General features: G+C 31.8%; 1 long non-coding RNA gene across 1 annotated transcript in view; it reads right to left on the bottom strand.

Annotated features, from left to right (window-relative positions):
• The window catches only part of LOC109849898, a 22,990-nt gene continuing 15,160 nt past the window's right edge, over positions 926-8,755 (bottom strand). Inside the window, exon 3 of the long non-coding RNA XR_002249263.1 lies at positions 926-1,311. This is a non-coding gene — a long non-coding RNA (uncharacterized LOC109849898). The remainder of the gene's footprint in view (positions 1,312-8,755) is intronic.

Raw genomic sequence — 8,755 nt, forward strand, 5'->3', positions numbered from 1 at the left:
TATGGGCTATGCACAATTTTGTCAAATTTATTTTGATCTCATGAAAAATATTTAGCATACTTTAAAATTCGATCCAATGGAAGGTAATTTTTTTTCTTTAAAACTTGCAATTTTTGGACTATAACCTAAGATTGTTGTTTGCTTTGACCTAATGGTAATCTTTTGGCATACTTTAAAATGCACATTTTTTATAGATTATAATCCATGATTTTTATCTATTTTTGTCCGAACCTAGTGATAATTAATTATGTGCACATCAAAACTTGTAATTTTCAAGGACTGTAACCTATGATTTTTTTTTCCGACCTAATTAAAAGTATTTGGCGTTTGTAAAAATAATGTCCAATTAATGGCAGTTAAGTTTCATTCTTCTTATTCTTCAAAACTACAAGCTCTGTGGACTACAACCTAAGATTTATGTGCATGTTTGTTTGTTTTGAAGTAATGATACGTTTTTGGCATTCTTTAAATTCCTACTTTTCATTGGGGTTTTGTCAATTTTTGTTCATTTCAACCAAATGGACAAAGAAATTTCTTCAAAACTAGCATACTCAAAATTTGCAATTTCCAAGGGGAATTATGAACCATTTTTTACAATTTTTATACATTTCCCAACGGCAAATTTTTTTCCCTCCCCTTCAAAACCCACAAGTTTTATGGACTATAACCAGCTATTTATGACCATTTTCGTTTTATTCGACCTAACCTCTGATTTCTATCAATTTTCATTTATTTTAACCTAATAGAACTTATTTAGCGTAGTACTTCAAAATACGCAATTTTCATGGACTATACCTTATATTTATTTTATATTTTATTTTTTTCATTTTTATCCTTTTAGATGTTGTGGCAATTAATTATACGTGTATCATAAAAACTAAAAACTCGCGATCTCAGCCAATGTACAATCATCAAAAATCATCCAGAACACTAAAAGCAACAAATTTGCCTCTTACAGTAACCATAAAATTGTATAAACAGCCACCAAAACCAGAGGGGCAACACTGGACGCAATAAAACATCTTATGGTGAAAACAGTAAAGTTACATAAACCACCACCAGTTCTAAAAGGGCATCACTGGACATCCTAATTTTAGTAGGACCTTTAAGCTGTAACCGTGAAGGGGCAAATAATTCTGATGGTACAATGAGACCCCCACAAATTATCCAGTTTCACGAGAAACAGATGATAAGCATCTAAACATGCATCACAGTAAGACTACAACTACTTTTAATACAATAGCAGACTGCATTCTCTATACGCAAGGGAGACTGTTTTCTTAAATGCAACTCAGCGTCCCATTCCACCATCTACAGCAAAAAAAGAAATAAGTTGAAATTAGAATATAGATTATAGCCTATCACAAATTTTAAATTATGCGTAACTAGTTGACATTTGCTCGAAATGGATGAAAGTGGACCAAAAATATGGGTTATAGTTCATGAAAATATAAAAATTAAAATCTATTGTTCGGTTGAAATGAACGGAAACTTTAGAAATTGTGGGCTATATAACTCATAAAAATTATAAATTTTTAAGTACTCATAATTAATTGTCATTGGGTCAAACAGACAAAAATCATACTCCTTGTAAAAGTGGGTATTGGTAAGTCTTTCCATGGTTAGTATTACCCTTGACCCTTTCGGATCATTGTTATCATATCCTAATTAGGGCTATTCTAAAACATTAGAAATCATAGCATTTGAAAGCTTCATCTGTGCAGAATTTGTACAGAAAGAAAACTAAATTTACGGAATTCATTACACCCAATTTTTAAAGAAGAGGAAAGTTTTTTTTAATGGAATTTTATCTAATAGAGAAGTTTGAACAGAAAAGAAATGAATTAAAAAAGAAAGATATGATAAATTAGTTACAAATTCAAAACCAATATTAAAATCAGTTTTTAATCCATATTTTTAATTCCTAAAGTACCCCTAACCCATCAATATTGTTCCATTTTGTATCTTTCAGATCGAAGCTTCCAATTGAATAATTTCAAGTAGGTGCAATGCGTGTAGATGACATCTTGATTGCATTATTATACGCTACAGCAAGGTACAAGCTCTGCTTTTTTACTTTTGAGCCTTTGAGGTCAAGCTTAGCTTTATGAATCTGTAGCATTCTTAAAGTGATGATTACTGATAAGCATGACCATGGTCTGATTAGAACTAGAATGATATCAATTTGAGCAAACCTCTTATTACGAAGAGGCATCTTTAATAATTTGTGCTTAGTTAGCAATCATGCTATATAGGTCAGTGTTATCGAGGCGCAAAGTGCAATGCGGGCGCAAAGTGCAATGCGGGGCGCAAAGTGCACTTACGCGCACCATGCGCAAAGCGCACAACGAGGCGCGCGCCTCAATTAGGGGCGCAAAGTGCACTTACGCGCACCATGCGCAAAGCGCACAACGAGGCGCGCGCCTCACTAATTGAGACGCATAACTCAAACTAATATTTGCCAACATCATAAGACAGAAACATATAAGCAACATATTAGTTACCTACATCCAAAATTATGAGAATATCAACTTAAATCATCAAATTATGCTAACTGAAATTTTAAAGTAATAAAAAAGATACAAGAAACATGTATTTAAATCATCAAATTAAGTGATTAACAATTATGAGCATATGTTTATAAATTGTCACATAAAAGACTAAAAAATATAATTAACAAACATGACTGTTCATAATTTTCTAGTTAGTATTCTTAATTGATATTTGCTACTTAGCATGAAAAGATGAAGAATGAATGTAACAATTACATATTTACATGTTTATAATTTGCTAGTTAGCATGCTAATTAGAGAATGAAGTTGCAATTAGCAAACAAGTATACTAAATTACTAATTATTGTTTCCTTTTTATAGGTTAAACATGAAAAGATGAAAATAGATTAGCAACTAGTAAGAAAGAGTATATTACATGATATAAATATGTAATTATGTAAATTATTTAAAAAATAGAAGAAAGAGTATGTTACATAACGCAGGTGTGAGGCGCACGTGAGGCGCGCGCGAGGATATTCAACCTCATCCTTAGTTGGATGAGGTTGAATATTTCTTATAAGTAATAAGAACCTATATTATTGAGGCGTGCAGGGCGCATTTCCCCCAGGCCGAAGCGCCCCGCGCCCGGGGCGCGCCCGAGGCGCGCGCCTCAATAAGCCTGATATAGGTTCTTATTACTTATAAGAAATATTCAACCTCATCCAACTAAGGATATTCAGAATTTTTTCCCCTTATTAAACTACATATCTGAAGAGAGGATAGTTTTTGACTGGATAATTGAACCGATAAATCTATTTTATTAATGGCTTTTCCTACTTTATTTAAAAAAGCAGCTAAAGCAACTATTAGTTTGGCTGTAGAAGTTTTTGAAGGATTACTACAAAGTGCTAGTATGCGTTCAACACCGAATTTTCCCTCAATGACCAACCCAGGTAAGCTAAAGAACATCCAATAGGACTAGAACTAACCTATAGGAACAAATATTTAAAGGGTATTTAGCCATTAGTCCCTTTTAGTCTCAATAATTTTATATTAGTCGCTGAAATCTTTTAAAGTGCTCATAAGGACTAATATTGAATTATTGAAGATTTGAGGATAACTATATATAAAACAAGAGTAATGCTAGGAGGACCCAAAATTTCGACAAAATGATAGGACAGGTGATGTGGCAATGCTTATGTGGCATAATTACAATGAGCTGGCCAAAATTAACATTGTCTTTAATAGTTCAATGAGGGTATTTTTGGCATAAACAATTTGATCCATCTCTTCTGATCTAAAACCGCACCCATTCACTATGACACTATCCACAGATAAAAATATCAAATCGTCACCTCCAGCAACCAAGGGCGGCTAAGAACGGCTCCTCCCATGGCCAACGCCGCCACCCCCTCTTCTTGTGACCGGAGTCACCACTTCCATCTCCTGCTCATCACCACCACCTCTCCTCAACAATGTCATCACCATTAAAATGGTGACACTAGATTGTAAAACAACATAATAGAAGCTATCCAAATGATGGGATGTTCTTAATTTTCTATACAAACTACAGAGAGATGGATCCGCTACCTTTTAATTTCATGAAAATTTCAGAAATTTAAATTTATAAGGACAAAATTGGAGAATTGTTCAGGCGATTTGAGGTTTTTTCTTCACTTAAATGAATGAAAGATTGGTGCTTTTAAAATTTCTGAAATTTTCCTAGACTTCTCATTATTGTTGTCCAGACACGAGTAAGGACACCCAACTACGACAACAAAGAGTACGGGATGACAATACGTGATGAGGAGAGCAAGACTAGTCGGTGAGTCGATGACGGGGAGAGGAGATTATGGTGGCGAAGGCAGAAGCATAAGAGAATTGCAACGAGGAAGATGAAAGATCATGAGGAGACGAAAGTTTTTACCCAGACTAACCCTATTAACTATCTTTAGATGCCAGCTTGGAATATGCCAACTCACCTATCCCTCGTAAGGGTCCCATAATTTGGGTCCAAAAGGAATTATTCTTAAAACGAAGTACAACTTAAAGTGCATGTGATATCAATGTTATAAGAGCGGCTTTTATACCAAGTCTACCACTCAATGGATTGATTTGGATTATTTGTCCTTAGATTTATCCTATACATTAACCTTTGAAAATCTATTGCTATTAGGTTCTCTTGGAGAACTTTATCCCTAAATTGAGATGGGTTTTATATTCTTTTGATTTGACCTGCCTTTCATAATATGGAATTAAATATTTGACGGAATAAAATGTGTTGCTCATTTTATCCTACTCGCTTTCTTATAAATTTATGAAGCATGTAACATGGAATATGCGTATTGTTGTGGATGTAGATATAAAATTTTCTAGCTCCTTATTTTTAAACCTTTATATACTGCCTGACGTTAGATAGATCTGAGGTAAAATACAATCTTTACCTTGAGTGCCTATATGTGTAAAATCATTCTCTATTTCATAATTTTCTAGCACTAGAGCGTAGTCATTTTGGGAATTTTGGATGAATCAATTAGTGTAGTTGAGAAGATGTGGAAGGATGTAAACCATCAGATTTTGAAATTGGTCACATAATTTGTGTTTTCTTTCCTGAATTTGCACATTTGACTTAGAAAGTTTTAGAAAGGAACTTTAATTCGTACAATACATATTGGCTTTAGTAGGCTTTCAACACCAAAGTTTTCCCACAACAATTAATCTCCGTAACATAGCTAAATAAAATCTTATAGGACTAGTTAAAACCTAACATTTTTATTTGAATTCAAAATTTTATTTTATCAATCTGATAATCAGTCCTTTCGACATTGATTCCTTAAATCATTAATATTTTTAATTAGACATTCAAATTACTTAAATTGCTTTTATCATGAATATTTTAAGACCCTAAACTTCACTATTTCTCTAGAAGGTAAAAATTGAAACCAACAAGATTTTACCCACACAGACATTTGAAAATTTTTAATATATTTTATGGTAACCATAAACTTTTTTGCAACCATGTTTTACTAAATAAAACAACAACAAAAAAATCAAGATATTTGATCATGAGCAACACACGTGCATCCCACTAGTGGACTAAAAATCATGTGTTAAAACTTATACACATGTGAATTTTTGAAGTACATTAAATACTTTCCATTAGGTCGAATTAAATGAAAATAGACAGAAACCATGAGTTATAGCCTATGAAAATCATGAATTTTGAAGCAATAAAATTCAATTGATATCGGAACGAAACAAACAAAATTGGAAAATTTCATTGGTTACATAGAAAATAAAAATTGCGAATTTTGTAGTACTACTAACTAATTTCCATATGGTTAAAACTATCCATAATGGATAAAATCGTGTGTTATATAGCCTACAAAAATCATGAATTTTAAATGCAGAAAACTTAACTTCCATTAGCACGAAAAGAATGATGGACAAATATTGTAGGTTATAACCCACGAAAATCGTAATTTTGAAGTATACACAATTAATCTCCATCGAGTCGAAATAGACGAAAATGCATAAAATTGCAGGTTCAGAAGTAAAAAAAAAAAAAGCTTAATTGATGTTGGTTTGGAAGGAACGAAAATTCACAAAAACTGTGGGCCATAACCCATAAAAATGACGAACTTTGAATTATGTTGTGGGTTATAGTCCACAAAAACCGCACATTTGGAAATAAATTTAATTGCAATTGGAGTGAAACATATGAAAATTGACAAAACCCATGAGTTATCATCCATGAAAATCACGAATTTTGAACTATGAATAATTAATTCCTATTTGGTTAAAATTAACAGAAATGAAAAAAAAATTTATGAATTAGCACATGAAAATTGCGAAGTTTGAAATACTCCCAATTAATTGTCATAGGGTAAAACTAAAAAATGGATAAAAACATGTTATAGCCCTTGAAGATCGTGAGTTTTACAAACTAAAAAAATACTTTCAATTGGGGTGAAAAGAAATGAAAATTGGACACAAATCATGGGCTACAATATTAAAATCACAAATGTTTAAGTATGCATAATTTATTTCCAACAAGTCGAAAACAACAAAAAAAGTGTAGGTTATAGCTTATTGAAATTGCAAATTTTGAAGAAATAAAACTTAATTACTATTAGTTCGAAATGACTGAAAATGGACAAATGCTTTGCATTATAGTATATAAAAGTGCGCATTTTAAAGCACGCCAATAAATTGTCATTAGGTCGAAACAAACGAAAATGGACAAAAATTATGGGTTACAACACATCTAAATTACGAATTTTAAAGAGAATTTAATTGGCATTCTGCAAAACAAAAGAAAATTGAGAAAAACCATGGGTTAAATCATATGAAAATCGTTAATTTAGTATGCATAACTAATTGCCATTGGATCAAACAGACCAAAATGACCGGACCAAAATAGACAAAAATTGTATGCCCATGAAAATTGTAAATTTTAAAATACGCCTAACTCATTGCTATTAGGTCAAAAGAAACAAAAATGGACGAAAATTTTGGTTATAACAGCCCATAAAAAGCACAAGTTTTGAAGAAAGAACTTAACCTTTATTGGGTCAAAACAGACGAAAATGGACAAAAATAGTAGGTTATAATCATAAACATAGCAAATTTTCAACTGTGTAATTAGTTTCTATTGAGTAGCAACAAATGAAAATGCACAAAAAGTCATGTGTTATAGCTCATTAAAATCACAAATTTCAAAGAAAGAATTTTATTTCTCATCCAGTCAAAACAAAAGAAAATTTTAAAATGTTTACGTTAATTGCAAATTTTGAACTAATCATAATCAATTGTCATTGGATCAAAACAGACTAAAATTGACAAAAATAGTGAGTTATAGCCCATGAAAAGTGAATTTTAAAGTATGAGTAATAAATTGCTATTAGGTTGAAACAAATGAAAATGAATAGAAATCATGAGTTATAGTAGAGAAAGCATAACAAATTTTCAAAAAAGAAAGCTCAATCACTATTGGTATGAAACAAATGAAAATTGACAAAAACCATGGGCAATAACCCATGAAAATGTGAATTTTAAAGTGTGCATAATTAATTGATATTTGGTAGAAATTGATGAAAAATAGTTTTAGGTATTGTGAATATTCAAGTACACCTAATTAATTGATATTGGGTAAAAATAAACAAAATGGATAATAATTGTGTCCCTTCCCATGAAAATCGTGAAAAACTTAATTTCAATTCGAGTGAAAAGAAAAATAGGCAAAAATTGTGAGTTAAAATTGCAAATTGTGAAGAAAGAAAACATAGTTGTCATTGGTCCAAAACAAACAATAATGGACAAAAATTATGGGTTAAAATCCATGAAAATTGCAAATTTTCAACTACGCCTAATTAGTTGCCATTGGAGCGAAACGAACGAAAATGAGCAAAAATTATGGGTTATAGTTCATGAAAATCACGAATTTTAAAGAAAGAAAATTTAATTGTCATTAGGTCAAAACGAATGAATATTTTAAAAATTGTAGGTTATAACCAAAGATACCTCGACACAGCCCTAGGGTTATCGTGCCCATGTCGAGTACGTTTTGGGTGCGGTTACACACCCAAACAGCAGAGGTACGCGAGATTTATTTTTCTCACACGTGAGAGGAGTTAAAAGAGGTAACAATAGCTTTACTTGGCAATCGGGTCTGTTCTTTAGACCCAATAACCCTAACCCGCTTGTTTAAGTTATCTTACCAAACGATGTTTCACATGATTCCTAATCTTTCTCACCTTGAACCCATCTGCTAAAGCTCCAACCGATCTACTGAAGTGATGCATCCTCTCCTCTCGAAGACGTCAAAACTCTCCTCGTCGGGGTTCGTCGGGGCTCCAATGACGGGAAAGAACAAGAAACCCATTAGTGGTATTTTAAGGACAAAGTATTGTAGTTTTTAACCTTTTTAGGGTATTTTCTAAACTTTTTGGGGTTTTATGAAAAGTTTTAGGTTTATTCCTTTAAAAGGTTTTTCTAAATAGGTTACATGGGTTTTTTTCCATCTGAATTAGGTTTTCCAGTGAAGCATACACTTTCCAAATAGGGAATTCCAGTGTGTTTTTAATTTAAACTTTAATTTGTCATATCTAATTCAAAAATCAATTTTAAGGTAATTTAATTGAAGTGTAAATAATTTCCTCATTTATAATCTACATTTTATGTAATAAGGCAATGTAGTAAGTTTTAGTTCAATATTTATCTAAAGTGTGTGTATATATATATATATATATATATATATATAC

Source organism: Asparagus officinalis, chromosome 7 (assembly GCF_001876935.1).
Source record: "Asparagus officinalis chromosome 7, Aspof.V1, whole genome shotgun sequence".
Lineage (NCBI taxonomy): Eukaryota > Viridiplantae > Streptophyta > Magnoliopsida > Asparagales > Asparagaceae > Asparagus > Asparagus officinalis.